The sequence below is a fragment of the Schistocerca serialis genome, chromosome 6, assembly GCF_023864345.2.
Source record: "Schistocerca serialis cubense isolate TAMUIC-IGC-003099 chromosome 6, iqSchSeri2.2, whole genome shotgun sequence".
NCBI lineage: Eukaryota > Metazoa > Arthropoda > Insecta > Orthoptera > Acrididae > Schistocerca > Schistocerca serialis.
In genome coordinates, this window is record NC_064643.1 from 443,488,007 (window position 1) to 443,512,006 (window position 24,000).

General features: G+C 39.6%; 2 protein-coding genes across 4 annotated transcripts in view; both read right to left on the minus strand.

The window, feature by feature from the left end:
• Positions 1-9,222, minus strand: part of LOC126483724 (cytochrome P450 6k1-like) — a 68,962-nt gene extending 59,740 nt beyond the window's left edge. For both annotated transcript variants that reach the window (XM_050106831.1, XM_050106830.1), the window contains exon 1: positions 9,156-9,222. The gene's annotated coding sequence lies outside the window, so the exon portion shown is untranslated. The remainder of the gene's footprint in view (positions 1-9,155) is intronic.
• The window catches only part of LOC126483723 (cytochrome P450 6k1-like), a 659,078-nt gene that overhangs the window by 59,740 nt on the left and 575,338 nt on the right, over positions 1-24,000 (minus strand). The window lies entirely within an intron of this gene.

Here is a 24,000-nt window from a genome sequence, read left to right on the forward strand (position 1 = left end):
GATATAAAAAAGATTAATATGATTTTAGTAAACTGGAGGAACATGCAAGGAAAGGTCCCGGATTAGTATCGCTTACTGAAGGTTATAGTGCACGGATAGTATTGGGAACAGAAAGCTGGCTGAAACCAGACGTCAATGACAACGAAATCCTAAGTTCAGATTGGAATGTTTATTGTAAGGATAGATTAGTCGCCAGTGGTGGCGGCGTGTTTATTGCAGTAAAAAATTCGATAAAATCTAGCGAGGTCAATGACAACGAAATCCTAAGTTCAGATTGGAATGTTTATTGTAAGGATAGATTAGTCGCCATTGGTGGTGGAGTGTTTATTGCAGTAAAAAATTCGAAAAAAACCAGCGAGGTTATCACGGATTCCGAATGTGAATTAATGTGGGTGAAAATGAGTATCAAAGAACGGTCAAAAATGGTGATAGGATGCTACGTAAACAAAGAGTACTTCATCTCAGATTCAAGAGAAGTAAAAACCTAACTGACAAACAAAAACTGAATGAAGCGGAAATGTGCGTAAGGAGAGCAATGAGAGAAGCGTTCAGTTATTTTGAAAGTAATACTTTGTCAACAGACCTGAGTATAAACCCTTTGAGATTTTGGTAAGTGGGTCAAAATCATGTTTTCATTCTCTCAGCGACCACAACGGCACCGAAACGGAAGGGAACAGAGAAAAAGCCGAAATACTGAATTCGGTCTTCCGAAGCTGTTTCACCACGGACGATCGTAACACAATCCCTCCTTTCAATCGTCGTACGAACATCGAAATGGCAGATATTGAGATAACCGATCGTGGAATTAAAATGCAGCTACAATCGCTTAGTAGGGGAAAGGCGTCAGGACCAGATGAGATACCTGTAAGATTCTATAAAGATTATGCGGAAGAGCTTGCTCTCCTTCTAGCAGTAATTTATCGTAGATCGCTTGAATAATGAAAGGTACCCTAAGACTGGAAAAAAAGGGCAAGTCATTCCCGTTTTTAAGGAAAGCCGTAAGACAGATCAACGCAATTATAAATGTATACTGTTGACGTCAATCTGTTGTAGAATTATGGAACATGTTTTGTGCTCAAGAACTATGACGTTTTTGGAAAATAAAGTCTCTTCTATAAAAATCAACATGGATTTCGCAAAAAGAGATCCTGCGAAACACAACTCGCTATATTCCTCGACGAGATCCACAGCGCAGGGGACAACGGTGCTCAGGTCGATGCCGTGTTCCTTGATATCTGTAAGACATTTGACACCGTCCCGCATTGCCGTTTAACGAAAAAAATACGAGCATACAGAGTATGGGGGCAGACTTGCGATTGGATTCGAGACTTTCTTGTAGACAGAACACAACACGTCGCTCTTAACGGAACAAGATCGACAGATGTAAAGGTAATATCCGGAGTTACACAGGGAAGTGTGATAGGACTGTTGAAGTTTAGAATGTGTATAAATGATCTAATAGAAAGCGTCGGATGCTCTTTAACGCTACTCGCAAATGATGGAATTGTCTGGTAACAACAGCGATATAAGAATTTGTAGAACGACTTGCAGAGAAGTAATGAATGGTGCAGGCTCTGTCAGTTGACCCTGAACATAAATAAATGTAACATACTGCGCATACGTAGGAAAAGAAATCCACTACTGTACAGCTACACTATTGATGACAAACAGCTAGAGACAGCGTCTACCGTAAAATATCTAGGCGTAACTATCCAGAACGACCTTAAGTGGAATGACGACATAAAACAGATAGTGGGAAAAGCAGATACGAGACTCGGATTCGTCGGAAGAACCTTAAGGAAGTGTAACTCATCCATGAAAGAAGTGGCTTAAAAGGCGCTAGTTCGGAGTATTGTTCATCTATCTAGGATCCCTATCAGGTAGGACTGATAGAGGAAATAGAGAAGATGGAACTAAAAGCGGCAAGTTTCGTCACGGGATCGCTTAGCTGGCGGGAGAGCGTTACGGAGATGCTAAAGAAACTCCACTGGTACGGGATAGTGCTTTTCAGGACGAGTTGGACAACATATTACTTCCACTCCACATACATCTCGCGTATTGACCAAAAGGGGAAAAATCGAGAAATTGGAGTCGACAAGGAGACTTACCGACAATTATTGTTCCCACGCACTATTCGCGAATCGAACAGGGTTGGAGGGGTCAGATAGTGATACCGAAATTACCCTCCGCCACACACCATTAGGTGGCTTGCGGAGTATGATGTAGATGTAGATGCACTGGCCCACACACGGCGAGAGTCTCTACTGCTTGTCTTCGTGTTTGCCAAACCATACCTCTGGCAGCAAGGTCGCCGGATCCCTCCCCAGTTGAGTACGTTTGGGGCATTATGGTCAGGGCTCTCAAAGCAATTCGAGACTTCGACGACCTAACGGGCCAGTTGGACAGAATTTGGCACGATACCCCTGAGGAGGGCATCTAAAAACTCGATTTATTAATGCCAAGACGTATAATTGCTTGCATAAGGGCCAGAGGTGGACCAATGCGTTATTGATTTGCTCAATTTGTTAAGCCCTTTCCCGTTAATAAAATCATCCAATTTCTCTGAAATTGTAATCATTTGTTTGTCTGGACATGTTATTCACATCTAATAACTTCCGTCTGTTTAGGACAATTCCTCATAGTGCGTCGTATTTTTTAATGTCTTAGAGTGTCTTGGAATGTAGGTACCCTCTAGGGGTTGAATAACCAACGAAAGCGTAACGTTCTGTGAGTCAGAGCGTGGAATGACAGAAATGGTTCAAATGGCTCTGCCGGCCGGAGTGACCGAGCGGTTAAAGGCGCTACAGTCTGGAACCGCACGACCGCTACGGTCGCAGGTTCGAATCCTGCCTCGGGCATGGATGTGTGTGATGTCCTTAGGTTAGTTAGGTTTAAGTAGTTTTAAGTTCTAGGGGACTTATGACCACAGCAGTTGAGTCCCATAGTGCTCAGAGCCATTTGAACCATTCAAATGGCTCTGAGCACTATGGGACTTAACATCTGAGGTCATCAGTCCCCTAGAACTTAGAACTACTTAAACCTAACCTAACTAGGGACATCACACACATCCATGCCCAAGGCAAGATTCGAACCTGCGACCGTAGCGGTCGCGCGGTGAATGACAGAAATTTGAACGCGATAGGGAACAAAGAAAATCTGAAAAGCTAAATGCTAAGGCTCATTCTAGGTATGCTGGGGATCAGCGAAGTGAAATGGAAAGTAGACGAGGATTTCTGGTCAGACGTGTATGTGATAATATTAACAGTAGCAGTTAATAATATAACGGGAGGAGGATTCCTTACGAACTAGAAATAGGGCAGGGTGTGAGCTACTGTGAACAGTTTTTTGATACAGTTGTTCATGTTAGAGTTGCAGCAAACCAACACCGATAACAATAGTTCAGGTATAGATGCTGACGTCGCAAGCAGAGGATGAAGACATAGAGAAAGTATATGACGATACTAAGCAGATAATTCAGTACGTAGTGGGAGATGAAAACAGTCACGGGAGACTGGAATGCGGTTCTACGGGAAGAAGAAGAAGAAACGGTTACGGGAGAATACATGCTTGGTAGTAGGAGTGAGAGAAGAGAAAGACAGATTGTGATATGCAATAAAATTCAGCTATTAATATCGAATACTCTCTTCAAGGGTCAGAAAAGTGGAGGTATACTTGGAAAAGGCCGCGAGACACAGGAAGATGCCAGTTAGATTATATCATGGTCAGGATTGTTAGTTGGTTGGTTAATTTTGGGGAGAGGACCAAACAACGAGGTCATCGGTCCCATCGCATTAGGGAAGGATGGGGAAGGAAGTAGGCAGTGGCCTTTCAAAGGAACCATCCCGGCATTTGGCTGAAGCGATTAGGGAAACCACGGGAAACCTAAAGCAGGATGACCGGACACGGGTTTGAACTGTCGTCCTCCGAAAGCGAGTCCTGTGTGCTAACCACTACGCCACCTCGCTCTGTTCATGGTGAAGCAGAGATCCCCAAATGATACAATGGATTGTATGGCGTAACCAGGAGCAGATGTAGAGTCAGATCACAATTCATTAATGATGAAGAGCAGGCTGAAGTTTAAGAGACTAGTCAATAAGAATTGCTGCGCAAAGAACATATGGAAGTACTAAACAATGAAGACATACACATGAAGATTTCCGAGGCTATAGGTAATGCGATAATGAATTGCTCAGTAGGCAGCTCAGTTGAAGAGGAATGAACAGTTCTAAAACCAGCAATCACTGGAGCGAAAAAGAAACGCATAGGCACAATAAAGATAATCAATAAACTACAGGTAACAGAAGAAATGTTTGAGATGATCGACGAAAGAGGGAAGGATAAAAAAGCATAGGAAAATTAACGAATACAGAAATACAAGTCACTTAGGAATAAATTAAATGGGTAGTGCGCGGAAGCTAAGACAAAATGGCTACATGACAAAGGTGAAAAAGGACTGAGTCAGCATACAGAAAAGCTAAAACAACCTTCGGTGAAATTAAAAGCAAAGGCGGTAACATGAAGAGTGCACTGGGAGTTCGACTGTTAAATGCTGAGGAGAGAGCCAATAGTGGAAAGAGTAATTTGAAGGTGTGTCTGGGGGGGGGGGGGGGGAGGGGGGAGGTGGCACACTTATCTGAAGGCGAGTTAGAAGAAGAAAAAGGAGTTGGCAGGGAAGAGGGAGGGGATCCCTTGGAGTCAGAATCTCAAAGAGCTTTGGACGACTTAGGATAAAATAAGGAGGAAGGGATATATAACGTCCCATCAGAATTTCTAAAATCGTTGGGAGAAGTGACGACAAAACGACTATTAACATTAGAGTGTAGAATCTATAACACCAGCGATATACCATTAGACTTTTGGAAAAAACATCCTCCATACATTTCCGAAGATAGCAAAGTCGACAAGTGCGAAAATTAGTGCACTGTCGGCTTAACAGCTCAAGCATTCAAGTTGCTGACAATAATAATAGGCAGAAGACTGGCAAAGAAAACTAAGGCTGGGTTAGATGACGATCAGTTTAGGAAATGCAAAGACACCAGCGAAGCAGTTCTGACATTGCGCTGGATAAAGGAGGCAAGACTGAAGAAAAATCATGACGTGTCCATAGGGTGTATCGTCCTGGAAAAAAGTTCGACAATGTAAAATGGTGCCACATCTCCGAAATTCTGAGAAAAATAGTGGTAAGCTATTGGGAAAGACCGGTAATACGCAATACGTACAAGAACCAAGAGACTGAAACGTCAAGAACGAAGTACTCAGATTGAAAAGAGTATGAGACAGGAATTTAGTCTAAGCTCGTACTGTTCAGTCTATCCATTGAAGAAGCAGTGTCGGAAATAAAAGAAAGGTTAAAGAGCGGGATTAAAAATCTGGGTGAAAGAGTATCAATGATAGGATTCGCTGATAACATTGCTATCTTGAGCACAAGTGCAGAATAATTACGCTGTCTGTTGAATGGAATAAGCAATCTAATGAGTATAGAATATGGAGTGAGAATAAATCGAAGAAAGACGAAAATAATGCGAAGCAGCAGAACTGTGAAAAATCAGAAATTACTATCATAATTGATGACAAGTTAAGAAATTCTGCTAGCCAAGCAGCAAAATAACCCATGGCAGACGGAACAAGAAGGACATGAAAAGCCGACTAGCTCTGGTATAAAGGCCATTCCTAGCCAAGAGAAGTCTACTAGTGTCGAACATAGACCTTAGTTTGAGGAAAAAAAATTCTGAGAATGTATCTTTGGAGCACAGCATTGTATGGACTGTGGGAAAACCAGAAAAGAAGAGAATGGTAGCAATTGAGATGTGGTCGAGCGGTTCTAGGCGCTTCAGTCCGGAACCATGCAGCTGCAACGGTCGCAGGTTTGTATCCTGCCTCAGGCATGGATGTGTGTGATGTCCTTAGGTTAGTTAGGTTTACGTAGTTCTAAGTCTAGGGGATTGACGACCTCAGATGTTAAGCCCCATAGTGTTTAGAGCCATTTGAACCATTTGAACTGAGATGCGGTACTACAGAAAGATTTTGAAAATTAGGTGGACTGATAAGGCAAGAATGAGAAGGTTCTCTGGAGAATCGTCGAGGATAAAAATATATGGAAAACACTGACAAGAAGAAGGGACAAGATGGTAGGAGACCGTCAAGATTTTGCGGAATAACTTCCATGCTAGTAGAAGGAGCTGTAGGGGGTAAACAAAAGAAAATCGAGAGCTGAATAACTCCAGTTAGTAATTTAGGATGTAGGTTGAATGTGCTACTCTGAGATGAACAGACTGGCAATGGAGAGGAATTCTTGGTGGACCACATCAACACATTTCAGTATACTGATGGCTAAAAAAAAAAGAATGTATTTCGAGCATATCCTCCCCAACCGCCAGATCGGTATAAACCAAATTTGGCACACATATTACTTGACCCCTGAGGTTCAGCACTATGGAGGTTAGAGTCTCCTAGCCACCATATTAGCCTCTTTCAGCCTCTGCCATGCTGGTTGCCCTGCACAACAGTCGTCCGGTAATATAACTTTGTATTGTCTTTTTAAGGTCGACACCAGTAAGGACAGCCAAGAAGAAACAAATCTAATAACGGGTTTATGGACATCTGTGGGTACAGCTAAAAACTAACGCCCATTCCACTAGCTTTGTGAGACCATTCAGTACCGAGTGGTTGCTGTGCCATCTTCTGCCAATGGTGTAATTCGGATTCTGTATGGAGAGATATAGGTGGTGGAACACTGTTCTGGCAGTTTTGAGCTTCCCCTGACATTGGAACCGCTTCTTTTCACTGAAGTTGCTCCACAATTGCCATCATGAGAGTAAGTATCCCAGTCTTACCACCAAGGATAAGTCCCTGTCAGTGCGTGCAATTGAATTCGGGTTCACACAAGCTGACCACTTAGCCTTGAAGGGATAGCTGTTCATCACCGATCGAGAGAACAGAATTTCCGATTAAGAAGATCAAGATCGACAGTTAGTTCATCGACGCACCTGATGTTTGTAAATGGTTGACTCACGAATTGTTCTTCCCGTCGGACACAGACAGGCGGCCAAGCACCAGAGAATTTTTCTCTCAAACGAAAACATACTATTTCGTTCAATGTTTTTGAAACTAAAAAGTCACGGTTGTCTCACGAAATACGTGCAACAACTGAGGCTTTGAATAAAATAAATTATGAAAAAGAAGGAGGTGAAATGAATGCTAATTATGATATCCATTATTTGAATCACTTAGTAGAGTGATCTTGATGGAGCTATCAACAGGTATATGACGTACAAAACATGGATCCAAGAAACGCTCTATCTTTGTCTCGCAGATGAGGTTACACAGATTCCACATCATTTACCGAATTATTTCTTTCACTGTTGAAAAATATCGTGTACCCTTTCTGGATGTCATGGGTTGGAGACAGGCGCACATGACGTAAAACGTGTACAGATGATAACACACTAGATAATGTTATCAATCAGAATTGATACAAAAGGTACTTAACACATATGCTACAGTTATTGACAAGGTAAATTTAGGGCAGGAATAAAACCACTTGAAGTAACTTTCTTCGCTAATGGTGGCGATGCTATGATTTTTTTCAAAGTCATATATATATATATAACCATATATATATATATATATATATATATATATATATATATATAACCACATATATATATATATATATATATATATATATATATATATATATATATATATTTCAAAAGATTACAGGTTATGCGAGGTTCTAAATTCAGTTTCACCTTAATGATTTGTCTACCTTAATGATTTGTCTAAATGATATTTCTGCGAACAAGGTGATATGTTCTGTTTTACTTTACTGATCAAATTAGTACATATTAGTTACAAATGTCAAACAGAGAAGAAACCAAATCCGATAAACAAAAATTACAATTAAAAAAATATATTCACTCGCAGAATTACATATTGACAACGGATGTTGGGGCCAAAATGTTCTTGTATAATAGAATGTACGTATCAACCACATATATCAACAGTTAAAATCCATAATTAATAGTATATATAATTTGTTCAGTAGGCTCAGTGAAGAAGACAAATCTGTATTTACGTAAACCATGATAAAGGATTAATAGACCTTTAATTCTGCAACTAGTTGTCTGTTATTTTCCAATTATATCAAATATCTCTCTCCAGAGGCACTGTTGGTGAAATATATTTAGCGACATGATCAGTTCGGAGTATTATGTCATGTTTATAAAGTGTTTGAGACGAAAACTGCATTCTCAATCTGAGAAATCTACGTAGTCACCACGCACGACCAGATGTAAAGTCGTGGTGGCACTCCACAAATGACTTTATTCCATTCTGAACCAGTAGCAACGGATCAGCATGCTAACCCTGTCATAAGTGCAGCACCGAACAATACCACACGTGTTTTCCCTATACCTGGCAGAACACTGATGGTAACAGTTCAAATGTAAGAATGTCACACGTAGACATTCAGAATAACTCAACGACCGATTACACATGATTTGTACCGTATATTTATCTGACTGGCAATTTAGTTTTCACGCCTATCCTGTTTTGCACGTATAACACATTGTTCTCAAACAAATCATGAAAAGAAAAACGTTTCGTAAACAGCAACCTCCGAAAACAATATTCTTATTCATTTTCCTTTCCTTCATCAAATATTCGCACACTTCTTCGAATGAAGAAGCTCTAGCCAGATGTAGCCAGATCACATATTCATATGCATCTGCATTAAACAGAAGATATAAGATCTACAGCTAGCGACTTAATAACAAAAATAAAGCGATTTAATAAATAAAAAGTATATTTCAGTAAGTAGTAAGACTTAATCCTCATATTACGTATTTCGTTATTTGGAGAGATTCCGCTCCATATACATTACGATATTTCTCACTAACAGAAAAGGGAAATATTTTAAATATAAGCATTAACAGTAAAAAAGAAATGGTACTTTATGACGCAGTGCAAAGATTGTTCGTCGAAAGAGCGTTGTTTTCGTTTCACCTGCGCGCCAGTTGACAGTACGACTTGATGTTTCAAATATGCTTCAGATCAAGTAGATTTGTACAGGTGTGTGTGTGTTTATTATGTGGAATAAGAAATGATGGAGGCAAGTAAATAAACTACGAAAGATGTTGCAGAGATGTACTTACCTGTGACTGTCTTCGTGGCTCCCGTGGATTACACTGAGATAAATTCTGCACGCAGCATATCTTATATGAATACATGCCAAGGTCAGTGTTTCGCAACTCGTTTGGCGGCTTTGGACTCAGCATGATTTGTCAAAAGGCGGGTGCTTGTATTTCATTTACACAAAACGAATCTTTTGATCAACAGACGGTCGATAAAAGTACTTGACAGCGCTTGCAGTTTTCAAGCTTTCAGAACGTTACATCTGGATGTCATTCACTATGTTGTTTGAGAGTGGGCTTAAGGAAAAGTAACAATAAAAGCTGTCTAATGTATTCCCATAGCCAATTTTACTAGCCAATGAAAAGTCGACAAAACAAAACTTCGCACGGAAAATTGTGAAGTCTACATCGGGCATTCTCGGTGTGTGCAGCACGTACTTTGTGGCAACTCTTTGGTCCCACTAATTCTCTCGTTGCGTTGTAGCGGCAACATATTATCGTACCAGCGAGACGTGTTATATGCAACAATGGAAATTAATACCAATTAAACATTATATATGGAAGTATAGGATAGTGACAGCGATCGTAAAATGTGTAGTGATGTTAGAGGCAGCGCTAGAAGCGGTTAGAAGTTAGTGTTAGGGTCACTGTGCCAGCACCTCACGGTCAAAGTGCCTGGTTGTCACCCTTTGAACCGGAATTCGATTTCTCTGTCACTTCAATACTTTTTTTTTATATCCCCGTTGTTGTCGTTGCCAGAGGCTTTTCTATGGTAGCTTCCTTATCTAGATGAGTACAACAATGGTGCATATTATTTGTAGTCTTTAGAAAAGTATTGTAGCATGAGTTAAAAAAATCTGTATCAGGTAACTCACAAAATTTTAATTAAGATCCATCCTGATCAGTCAGACTTCTAGCAAAATTTTAGCTTTTTGCGAAGCTCGTATTTGAAATATAGGAGAGAGTAGCTAATCGAAAAATAATTCATTTCTTTGACAGGAATGAAACTGGCGATGATATACTTTTTATCAAATTACGCCTCAAATGTAAGCCCAAACTCAGCAACAATCCTTTTTCTCTTTTATTCGGGAGCCCTAAAATTGACTATCACTATCAATTTCTACGACAATCACGTCAATTTAGTTGCCAAAGAGAGAGTTTTTTCTATATTTATAGTACTATTAATAGAAGTAGCAGACAGAAAGGGAAAGCGTATGCAGCAGAAAAAATAATTAAAATGAAATTGAATTAGAGAGAATAAATGTTTAACGATGAGCTCATAAATTCTGATCTCGAAGGCAAATTACAGATATGCTGGGAAAACTAGTTGAACTATTCACAGTAATGGCTCTGAATAACATGTTTAAATTCTATCAGAACAATTTTATTAAAATCCGATTGGATGGCTGTAATGATCCAGTGATCCGAAGGAGATAAGGGGGTACGAAATTCCACGACCTTCTAGTTTGCAGGACAATTGTAGACTATGATTTTCCAATGGAAAAGTGTGTGTCATTTCTCCGTAACTTTCAAGGAAAATAGAACTCAATAACGTCGGTGGTTTGCGGGTATAAAACTACAGACGCTAGATGAAGGAATGCACTACTCTTAGCCTTACTGTAATTAGAATTTAATTTGAGAAAACTACTATTTATATTATGACCTGAGATTGTTATTAAATTACCAAATGATACTATCATTACTGAAAATGATTTAGACTATGGAGGAATGTTGGCTATTACGGCATTCGCTAATGTGAGCTAAAGAAGTGCTCAGCTCTGTTGGGAGACATCACTACTTAGTTCTCACAGTGCATGAGGCTTAGAGCATTCACAATAAGACTGTTAAGAAGCTAAATATTGTCGAGAACACTTGGTTTAAAAAGCGTTTAATTTCAAGTTTTTTGAGTGTATGGGCTTCTAGAGCTTTAATATCAGAAAATGATAAGCTGCTGCAAAAATATTCTTCAAGAAGTTCTCTTGCATTTACTGTAATGAATTTTCCTTCAACCCGAGTGGCAACTATGAGGGTACCTTTCTAGAGTAAGGTGACTTATTCCTAATATTAGATATCATGTGTATCCTAATACGCGACAATTTCGCGTATTATGACATTGTATCTGATATTAGGGTAACTTCATCTTACTACCTTACTAGCTGGATTAAGTTTTTTATTTTTACTAAGTGGTTCGACAATTTTGTGAACTCTGTGAAGCCGTCTGGTGATGACCCAGTTGTGCTAATACTTGGCGAACATAATGTCACGTTTTTGTTATAGAGAAAGCAAAAAAATGCCGTGTCCAGGTCATCTGTTTGTCACCTCATTCCGTGCGTGAAATACAGCCTCTTGTATAGAGTTCATGATACGGTTTGAAACTCTTTATTCCTAAGAAAGTGACACCTGATGGGTAAGTAGCTCAGGTCAAGTAGCAATCCCATTTTTGATTACAAGGTTATTTTTAGCAGTCTACTTGAGAGCAGTAACAACGAAAAATGCTACAACTGGCCTCTAAAAAGTGGGACTCTTCCGATGAGTAGTCCAGTGAAGAAAGAGCTGAGCTATTTTGTTTGTGCAAGTTGCATACATTCGGGTGGAAGCATATGTTCATCAACAAAGTACACACTCCCCACAATCTATTGCTATGGTAATTGATTTATGAGCCCCTGTGGTTGATTATGACCCTTGGAGATAATCTATCCGTATGAGAACCCCCACCTCTCCCCTAACCCTCCAGGAAATAACCAACCTCCCTCGCCCCCACTGATAAAGGCATATTTTTGATGTAAAATTAACTGACTAACCAATAAAACTAATCAATTAGTTATCCTCTCCCCCATCTTAGAAATCCACCAGCCCTCAACCCACTCCCACTTCACCCTCCCCTCTCCATATGAAAATTTGCGGGAAAAATACTTAATCTGTGCTGGAGCGGAAGGATCTCACGACAAAAAATTCAAAATGATGTCAATAATATATTATTCAATTCAATTTACATATTATTAATTTAATCAGATTGGAGGAGAAAGGGTTCCCCCACTTGGGAAGAGCTCACGTCTGCACCCACCACCCAATATCCCATGATATGCTAACTGTAAGCAGCAGGGATGGAACTAAGTGCTATAAATTAGCTGCCGTTTTGGGTCATCCGCACTTGTGTCAGCTGGCTAGATCGTGGGGCACTGAGCATGCATCTGCATACCACAGAGTGTAGGGAAGCAGCCTACTCACGCCGTATAAAATTCACATCAGTCTTGCCATTGTGTGCCAGCCTAGTCCGCTGTAACTAGCTCTGACGTCATAAATGTTGCGCAATACTTTGAAAATTAAGTAAATAACCTGAAACATTTCTATCATGTCAGGACTAATACTAAATCAATATGTGTTGAATATCAGTTCGATAGCTTCAACCATTTTCGAAATTTGGACGTTTTTCTGTAAAAATCATTGGCGCAACAGAAAAGTGCTCCAAACTTAAAAATTTATATTTAGATTCCTTTTGCATAACAATTTAGTAGAAACAGTATTCTGGATCTCACAAACTGAAATTTTAGTTGAAATTCATGATTTTCTGGTATTTGTCTTAAAAATTAAGGAAGCAAGATAGATTAAGTAGGCCAATAAATAAAGCTAGGATGTTTAACTTTAAGTAGAAGGGAGATCCGCTACAATCATAAAGATGTGAGAAGTTTCAACAGAACAACTATAAAACTATAGCTACAGCGTATCTCCAAAGAGCAAGTTCAGAGCTCGTCTACTGCGTGTAGTGTAATAAAATTAATTCTCTCGCCCGAAATATTTGACTTAGCCACGTCAGACTTTTATTATGGTTACTTACCTGTGTGCTGATTGCACATTTAAATTGAGAGCTTCATCGGCCATCAGCAAAGGAAGCAATGGTTTATTCGATAACTTAAAGTGGTGCATTACTAACCCAGCGGCTAGTCGGGAGAGCGGATTTGATCAGGCATTCACTTAGCTTTCTCACCGTGGCTTTATATATAAGAACGCTGAGTGAGAGAAAAAGGCCCCAGTTCTCTCGAGACGCTGATTAGCGCCACACCTGTGCCGGGAGTCGCGTCGCGTCGGTATCATTGCTATAAACAGCCTCGGATGCCATAATAAGTTACTAGGGATACGTATAACCATGAAATCGTTCTCGAGTGAAGCGTTAATTCTGCGATGACTTTAATGATCTATCTTCAGTTTGCGTATGTCGTATTTTCACATGTAGCCGCGGGACAGACATTCTACCATTATTTCGCGTGGCGTTTGATGAACATTATCATCAAATTATGGCGAGCATTCACTTAAACATTTTATTTGAACTGTTATATTTGCATCAGCACATTAGACTCTGAACTGCTCTGGTAGTTGGATTGTGTGGATTCTTTTTGGTCTGTGACTTTCAGAATATAGTGAACATTTTAGAGAGAATGGTTTTTGATTATGAATCTCAGACAATCTCCTAATTCCTCAGAGCTATAAGCTGTAGCTATAAATGTATTTCTCAGATGAAGTGGGCACTAGGAATTCTAATTACAGGCTTCACGTTTTGCTAATCACTTTCTGGTTGTCAATATTGTAGTTAAAGAGCCAGTGTTGAGAATGGCAAACAACAGTATTAAATAAATAATAGGAACATTTAATAGCCATTAATTCCACCCGCCGCCCCACATATGGTGCATCGGCCAGGAAAGAAACTGAGTAAAAGTGAAAGTGATTTTTAAATATTCGGATTCAGGAGTGAAATGCGACACGCAACTGAGTAATAGAACAGTGATAGTGTTACGTGTGCATGTGGACGACGCAATTGGATTAACAACGCATCTGGATTGATGGAGGTGGCACTGAGTCTAGCGGCGCTGCCGGCATCGCGAGAAGCCAGTTTCGCCTCACTGGAGCACCCGGAGCCGCGCCTGCAGTTGCGGGCAACGCAAACACACAGCAGCCGTCGAAGTGCTGTCTGCAGTTCAACGCGCCGCGTCGCATCAGTAATTCTGGTACGCCGCGGCGGCAACACCGTACGTAGTGCAGAAGGAACTATGTTAAGTGAAAAGCTGTTAAAATTCTTACTAACCTGCACTAAAAGACCGCCAGAAGAAACTGAGGTTAAACTTAAATCGGAACCTATGTCTGTTGAGGGAACTGTAAATCCAGACAACGGTTCAAGTGTAAATATGCATGAAAATAGCAATGTTAGAGTGAAATATGAAGTATTGTCTCCTGACAGTAGTGTAAAAAGGGGCAATGATTCAATAACAGAGACCCCTGTAGTAAAGCAGAAATCAGAAATTGTTAATTTATTGGATGATAGTTTATCTGATGAGTTAAAAACGAAACAGTCATCAGAGGTGGTAGAGTTTAAAAAGGATAACTTAGATATGACTGATCGAGAAGCCAGTTTCGCCTCACTGGAGCACCCGGAGCCGCGCCTGCAGTTGCGGGCAACGCAAACACACAGCAGCCGTCGAAGTGCTGTCTGCAGTTCAACGCGCCGCGTCGCATCAGTAATTCTGGTACGCCGCGGCGGCAACACCGTACGTAGAGCAGAAGGAACTATGTTAAGTGAAAAGCTGTTAAAATTCTTACTAACCTGCACTAAAAGACCGCCAGAAGAAACTGAGGTTAAACTTAAATCGGAACCTATGTCTGTTGAGGGAACTGTAAATCCAGACAACGGTTCAAGTGTAAATATGCATGAAAATAGCAATGTTAGAGTGAAATATGAAGTATTGTCTCCTGACAGTAGTGTAAAAAGGGGCAATGATTCAATAACAGAGACCCCTGTAGTAAAGCAGAAATCAGAAATTGTTAATTTATTGGATGATAGTTTATCTGATGAGTTAAAAACGAAACAGTCATCAGAGGTGGTAGAGTTTAAAAAGGATAACTTAGATATGATTGATCGATCAGAAGTTTCATTTAGTTTTGATGATTCTGGTGTCAGAGCTAGTTTTTCGTCACCTGAGTGTGATAAAAAACCAGCTAGTGAGCAACCCAAAGATACTGGGGCTATTGATTTAAATGTTATATTACAAGCAATAGATGCCAGTAATGCAAAATTGTCAGCCAGTAATGCGAAAATGACAGCTGAATTAACGTCTGAAATAACTGAGGTCAAAAGCAGTAATGCTGAATTTAAGTATGAGATTGTGGCCGGCCAAACTAATTTTAATAAACGATTGGAGGTAATGGACAATACCTTCAAGGCTGGTTGCAATAAGTTGAAAGAGGATCTGGACAGTTTGAATTATAAAATTGATTACAATCATGAGGATATTAAGAAAAAGGTTGCTCAACAATTTTCTGAAATGTATAAAACAGTAAAATCCAAAGTTGCTGAGGTTCGCAAAGACTTCCAAATGGAAGATGCGAAGCTGGAGCACAAGTTAACAGAAAAGATCGAGGCGGAATCTGAACTGTGCTCAGATAGGTTTAAAGATGTTAATATAAAAGTAAACATATGTCAAGCAGAAGTAGACGCAATCAAAACTGATACTAATCATATTGTGCAAAGAGTAGATAATGTTGAAATGAGAGTAGAAAGTATTAGTACTAACATTGATAACATTGAGAGTAAAATAGCTTCAGTAACTTCTGGAAATGGTAATATGCAACAAGTTGTAGCTGCAAACGCCGCTTTTATCGGGTGTCGGCAGTTCTTGCGGTTCGATCCAGATAAAAATGTCCACCCGCTAGATTTCTGGAACGATTTTGAAGACGTGATTCCACCAACTTGGTCTGAACGAGAGAAAATCTCATTTATTAGAAGCCATTTAGCAGGTGACGCCATGCGTTGGTCAGCTGATGTTATGTTGAAGTGTAAAACATTAGCGGAGTTTAAAACAGCTTTCATTAATGAGTACTGGTCTAGCAATAAGCAAAATGAAGTGTTGAGAGAATTTTGGAGTGGAAAACGCTTCAATGCAGGCAAGAAATCTATTAAAGAGTTTGCCAGGTCATGGATCTCACGTTTGTCACATTTGGCTGAAAAGGTAAAAAACCTGAAATGATAATACTAGGTCTTGAAGCCAAACTGCCATGGTATTGGCAAACTAGAATTATATCTGCCGCTAGAGACAATCTTGATCGTTTCATTGAGTATTTGGAACGTGTAGAGCGTGTTGCTGCCAATGAGGAGCAAGCACGTAATAACAGAAATGGTAATAACACTAGTAGTAATTTTAAGAACGAGCAGAATGGCAATGTAAACATCAGAACAGTAAGTGTTCGCCATCCTAAGAGAGGTAGGAATTGGAGAAATAATTATCAGAACCAACAATGGCATCCAAATGATAGTAATTTTGTTCCAAACAAAATTATGCAGGTAAACAACAGTGCGGAAAGCAATGCTGTGCCAGTTAACTATAATGGAAATAAAGGAAACAGTAGTAGGCCGAGGCAGGAAAACTAGTTCCCGTCTATGAGGACACTGGCGCTCACCAGGCGGTTATTTTTCCTAAGCCAATAGTTACAGTAATTGGTAAGACAGATCAGAATACTCAGACTGAACATGTGGATGAGGGGTCGGTAGCATCTAAGGATACAGCAGAAATATTAGATCACTCACAGTATATTATAAATACCGTGTTAGAGACGCTTTCTAAGTGTGAAGGGAAAGAAAAGGCGCAGCAGTGTAACGGTAGGGAAGAACTACAAAATATTGAATTGTCAGGTGAAGAAGCAGAAGGAATTCATGCGTACATTTACGATGAGGATGATGTGCTCTTATCTAAAGTGCCTGTGCAGGATGTTGATACTGTACTAATAGCTTTAGGACGGGAGGTAAGTGAGAATGTAGAGAATAGCCTGTTGGGGGTCGATGAACCCAGTAGCTGTGACCAGTTGTCACTTGAGAAGGAACCCGATGATAATAGTGAAAGTGGTTTAGCTGTAACTAGTGTTATGCCCGGTCTGGAGGCGCAGAATCGCTCAGACTACAGTAATTTGGGTCATGTTCAGCAAACTAAATGTAATGAAGTCGTGCGGTGTTTCGATTTAAAATTGATAGACTGACTGGAAAAGGCAGCTGAAAATGTAATTCAGGAAACCCCTACACACTTTGACCTAAATGTAATGAAGACAGATGTCGATCACTTTAGTTGGAGACAAATCCAAAAGGAACTATTGGATGAGTTTGAGGAACCACCTGTACAAACTAGAATAAGCCACCCTATAATAATAGTGAATATGTTGGATATCAATGTACGTTGTCTCTTAGACAGTGGAAGTGAGGTGAGTGCGATATCTCAGTGATTCTTTGATGCATTACCTGGTAAAGACAAGCTTACAGTAATGAGGGTATCCGGACTAAGAATAATTGGTGCTACTGGCAAGGTGTCAAACACAGTAAAGCAAGAAGCTTTGCTGCCCTTTGATATTAATGGTAATTTAATTGATCATCCATGCTTAATTGTAAACAATTTCAGTATTGAAGTTTTAATTGGCATAGATTTCTTGTCAAAATATCAGAGTGTTGTTGACTTTGAAAGAAGCCAGTTAAAACTGGTCTTACCGATAACCGGAGTAATTACGGTACCTTTTATTGATAAACATGTGGTAACTAATGATGAAACTTGGGAGCTGCCTATACGAGTTCTGAAAAATAGGAGGTATTGGGACGACGGTGTTAATATTAGTAAAAGTAAGCTAAACACAGGCGAGAAGAAGTTAAAGGCTAGGGCAAATATAAGAAAAAGAGCATTGGAAAGGAAGAAGCGCATGACGGAAAAGCTGTACCCACCAGTTTTGAAATAGGTCAGTTAGTCCTTGTCAAAACCAAGGAAAAATCAAAGAAAATAAATGCAGAAACAAAGAAATTAATGTTCGTATACCAAGGATCGGGATCATAGAAAAACCACATGCCAATGCATATAGGCTAGAGTACCCTAAGAGTAAAAAGATATTAGGTCTCGGGAACGTGATTGACCTAAAGAAGTTCATAGGTAGTGAATGAATTATGTAGGGAGGAGGTCGTTCTGTAACCTCTACACAGTGTGGCAGCTGTGCAGTCCCAGCTGTGTGAGATCTTCTTTCCCATTTCAGATCTCACTCATTCTTCATCTTTTCTGTCCACCTAAAATTTCGATCTCTTCTTTCCAACACATTAAATTTCCAGTAATAAACTAATGAATTCTATAGGGAGTAGGTTGTTCTGTAACCTCTACACAGTGTGGCAGCTGTGCAGTCCCAGCTGTGTGAGATCTTCTTTCCTTTTCAGGTCTCACTCATTCTTCATCTTTCCTATCCACCAAAATTTCGGCTCTTACTCTCAAATACTAAAATCTTCCGGTATGACTATCAAGCCAGCATTAAGCTAATGAATTCTGTAGGGAGGAGGTTGTTCTGTAACCTCTACACAGTGTGACAGCTGTACAGTCCCAGCTGTGTGAGATCTTCTTTCCTTTTCAGGTCTCACTTATTCTTCATCTTTCCTATCCACCAAAGTTTTGACTCCTTTGCAATACAAAAATTTTCCGTCATGGCTATCAAGCCATGAGTTATGTAACCATTCTATCCATCGCTTAGTGAAGAAAATACCTAATGTGACAAACCTAACAGTGACATAAGCAACAGAGAAGTATGATGTAATTAAGATACAAATGTATTTGAGTAAAAAGTATGTATGGAACCTTGGTAATATTATAAGTACAAAGTTGTTGTTTTATTGGAAATGGTCCACCAACAGTAATTTAAAAAGATATACAAATTCGTGTACAAGCAGGATCTCAAGTGGCAGTGAAACCTATTGTATGCTGTAGAGCTAACTAATTAATAGTAAAAGAGATTGCCTAGTGTTATGAAAAATATGCAGATAAGTTGTAAGAATGAACTCACCTTGTGTAGCAAGGAATGACAGTGTAATAGAATTGAGTAGTGTTTCTGGTTGAGACGTAAAGGACACGTTCTTGAAATATTTATAAGGTTGGAGCTGGCCGTTATTTGGTGTAGTGCGTGACAGAACACACCTACACATATTGAGGTTATGAGTTGGAGGCGTGAATGCGACCATAGGTACCCTTATGTTAGATGAGACAAAGCAGCTCATGGTGTCCTATAGGTTTAAGGAATTTAGCATTACGCTCGTCCATAATTACTTAATGCACTTTAGTGGTAGGTCGAGAGAGACTACCTGTGGTTTCAGCGTCCGATCGAGTGGAAATGGATTGCCACGTGAACAAACTGATCAGCTGCAATACACTATAGATATGAAATAAATGTGCTATCCTATGCTTTAAATGTTAATAGAGTGAGTGTTAAATATGTACATACACTAGCAAAGTAAGTAAGTACATAATTGCAGATGTGGAACTGACACAGCAGCAGAGGACCAATAAGTGTATTTAGTAGTCAACTAAACGTAGTGTGTTTTGAATACTCAGAACTGTACTATTACCACAAGTTACTCACATGTACAAAGAAGCTGAGAAGACAACTACTAATCAAATATACTCATACTATCTCTAAGAATAAGGTAATCGAAGATGAGTCAGCTAAGTAAAATAAAATACAAATGTATCAAGAATGTACCGAGCATTGGTTCAGTGTTCCGGCCCAGAAATGATAAATTGAGATTAAATAGGATTTATGATTGTGTGCCTTGAGCATAAATTTTCTCTAGTACGTGACTAACCTCGTTTTGAGCCATTTGTTTATCGATTTTATGACAGTTAAGTAACCGCGAGAGTAAAATTGAAAAAGTTCTGTTAACTTTGTTCTAGCAACATATTGAAAGATAAAATGTATATATCCCCATTTCATTGTGACCCACCCTTAGATATTAAGTGAACAGAGTCTGAGGCACTCTTTTTGTTTGTTCTAAAGGACAAACCAGATAATGGCAGCCTGGTGGCTGCGTGAAAGCGTGGAGTGACTTGGACACAACTCACAGTGACCCCTCTCCTTTCCCCATGTAATTTAGAGTGAGCGTGAAGGACGACCTCCATAGCAACTTCCCCTCCTCTACCCTTGTGAATGGAAGTGTAGAACGCCAGTCAAAGCGGCTACAACCACGTGTGTAAAAATGAAATTGTCATGATTTGTGAAATTTTCTTTCAGGTTTAGAAAAGACTGCTAAGATATAATTATCTGTTTATGTATCATGAATAACTGTGTTATTTTCTTTGAATTTGTGTATGTAAAAATGAATTTAATGGATTTAAGATTTTCATAATTTTACATATTTTATGTGTTTGTCTGTCTAAGGCAATATGTATGCCAAAGTGTTTCACTGATTTTGCTTAAATTTTGAGTGATAATGTTGCTTATTAAGCAGTGAACATGCCAGCAATTTAAATAATTGAAGTAGGTGATAAGTTTTCTTTTAATATTGCTATATATTTACATTTCAGTTTTAATTTTCATAGGGAGTTAAGCTGCACTCTTGCTTCCCTCTTTGTAATTAATAGAGGGTGATGTAGGGAAGCAGCCTACTCACGCCATGTAAAATTCACATCAGTCTTGCCATTGTGTGCCAGCCTAGTCCGCTGTAACTAGCTCTGACGTCATAAATGTTGCGCAATACTTTAAAAATTAAGTAAATAACCTGAAACGTTTCTATCATGTCAGGACTAATACTAAATCAATATGTGTTGAATATCAGTTCAATAACTTTAACCATTTTCGAAATTTGGACGTTTTTCTGTAAAAATCATTGGCGCAACAGAAAAGTGCTAGAAACTTAAAAATTTATATTTAGATTCCTTTTGCATAACAATTTAGTAGAAACAGTATTCTGGATCTCACAAATTGAAATTTTAGTTGAAATTCATGATTTTCTGGTATTTGTCTTAAAAATTAAGGAAGCAAGATAGATTAAGTAGGCCAATAAATAAAGCTAGGATGTTTAACTTTAAGTAGAAGGGAGATCCGCTACAATCATAAAGATGTGAGAAGTTTCAACAGAACAACTATAAAACTATAGCTACAGCGTATCTCCAAAGAGCAAGTTCAGAGCTCGTCTACTGCGTGTAGTGTAATAAAATTAATTCTCTCGCCCGAAATATTTGACTTAGCCACGTCAGACTTTTGTTATGGTTACTTACCTGTGTGCTGATTGCACATTTAAATTGAGAGCTTCATCGGCCATCTGCAAAGGAAGCAATGATTTATTCGATATCTTAAAGTGGTGCATTACTAACCCAGTGGCTAGTCGGGAGAGCGGATTTGATCAGGCATTCCCTTAACTTTCTCACCGTGGCTTTATATATAAGAACGCTGCGTGAGAGAAAAAGGTCCTAGTTCTCTCGAGACGCTGATTAGCGCCACACCTGTGCCGGGAGTCGCGTCGCGTCGGTATCATTGCTATAAACAGCCTCGGATGCCATAATAAGTTACTAGGGATACGTATAACCATGAAATCGTTTTCGAGTGAAGCGTTAATTCTGCGATGACTTTAATGATCGATCTTCAGTTTGTGTATGTCGTATTTTCACATGCCGCCATGCCGCCGCAGGACAGACATTCTACCATTATTTAGCGTGGCGTTTGATGAACATTATCATCAAATTATGGCGAGCATTCACTTAAACATTTAATTTCAACAGTTATAGTTCCATCAGCGCATTAGACTCTGAACTGCTCTGGTAGTTGGATTGTGTGGATTCTTTTTGGTCTGTGACTTTCAGAATATAATGAACATTTTAGAGAGAATGGGTTTTGATTATGAATCCCAGACAATCTCCTAACTCCTCAGAGCTATAAGCTGTAGCTATAAATGTATTTCTCAGATGAAGTGGGCACTAGGAATTCTAATTACAGGCTTCACGTTTTGCTAATCACTTTCTGGTTGCCAATATTGTAGTTAGAGAGCCAGTGTTGAGAACGGCAAACAACAGCATAAAAACAAAACAATTATAACAATTATCCCACCCGCCGCCCCACAGGAGGTTGAAAACCACGCATGTCTTAATTACAGATCCTGATACTAAGTACCACTGGCTACTGAGTGGACGTTGGCGTCCTTTAATATTCGATACCCGGGAAAACACCTCTGTTCTCTCTCAAGTGGTTACTTCCTATTGTAACACTTGCTCCTCAAACTTGTATACCAAGGTGACGTGCCTATCCCCCCCCCCTCCCCCCAATCGATCTCCATTTGCTCTTTCAGACCCTGGAAAAAACATCAGGGGGCGGCATACCTTTGACTTCAGACTCGCTTCCTGTCTCCATCTGTCTCAAATTGTTATTTCCTGTTTATGTGAAGACATGCATGAACCAACATGGACAGACTCAAAGACAGTGGTTTTCATCCATCCTCAGAATACTGTGCTCCTATTGGCTAACGCTGAGGACCAAGGCAGAGCCTGCACAATTGCGATATCAAAAATGGTGGGAAGTAGTGCATTTGCACTACCCTATAAAATTAATCGCTTAACATTTTACAGGAGTCAAAGAGATCAGTTAAAACATTTGCTACCACCTTAAGATGAATGTTCACGTATTTTCAGCATCTGAGAATCACACACAAACTTTTTGCAAATCAAGTAATTGAATTTCCGTCACAAATAGATCGTAGTGCTAAGATCATGTATGCACCGACATTTGATAACAGAAACACCCTTACCAGAGAGGACATTATCATCGTTGATAAAGAACGTCCTTCCTCAGAGACCAAAAACGGGAAAAGTTAACGTAATATTGGTAAACTGCAGGAGTATCCAGGGCAAGGTTCCTGAATTAGTATCTCTTATTGAAGGAAATAGTGCGCATATAGTATTAGGAACGGAAAGTTGGTTAAAACCGGAAGTGAACAGTTACGAAATCCTAGACACAGAATGGAATATATACCGCAAGGATAGGATAAACGCCAATGGTGGAGGAGTATTTATAGCAGTAAGGAATTCAATAATATCCAGTGAAGTTATTAGCGAATGCGAATGTGAAGTAATCTGGGTTAAGTTAAGTATCAAAGGTGGGTCAGATATGATAGTCGGATGCTTCTATAGACCACCTGCATCAGCAACCGTAGTAGTTGAGCGCCTCAGAGAGAACCTGCAGAACGTCGTGAAGAAGTTTCGTGATCATACTATTGTAATAGGGGGAGACTTCAATCTACCAGGTATAGAATGGGATAGTCACACAATCAGAACTGGAGCCAGGGACAGAGACTCTTGTGACATTATCCTGACTGCCTTGTCCGAGAATTACTTCGAGCAGATAGTTAGAGAACCAACTCGTGAAGCTAACGTTTTAGACCTCATAGCAACAAATAGACCGGAACTTTTCGACTCCGTGAATGTAGAAGAGGGTATCAGTGATCATAAGTCAGTGGTTGCATGAATGACTACAAGTGTAATAAGAAATGCCAAGAAAGGAAGGAAAATATATTTGCTTAACAAGAGTGATAGGGCACAAATCGCAGAATATCTGAGTGACCACCATCAAACGTTCATTTCTGAGGAAGAGGATGTGGAACAAAAATGGAAAAAATTCAGAAACATCGTCCAGTACGCCTTAGATAAGTTCGTACCGACTAAGGTCCAAAGCGAGGGGAAAGATCCACCGTGGTATAACAATCATGTACGAAAGGTACTACGGAAACAAAGAAAGCTTCATCATAGGTTTAAGAGTAGTCGAATCATAGCTGATAAGGAAAAGCTGAACGAAGCGAAAAAGAGCGTAAAGAGAGCAATGAGAGAAGCATTCAACGAATTCGAACATAAAACATTGGCAAACAATATAAACAATAATCCTAAAAAGTTTTGGTCATATGTAAAATCGGTAAGCGGATCTAAATCCCCTATTCAGTCACTCGTTGACCACGATGGCACCGAAACAGAGGACGACCGAAGAAAGTCAGAAATACTGAATTCAGTGTTCCGAAACTGTTTCACTGCGGAAAATCGTAACACGGTCCCTGACTTCA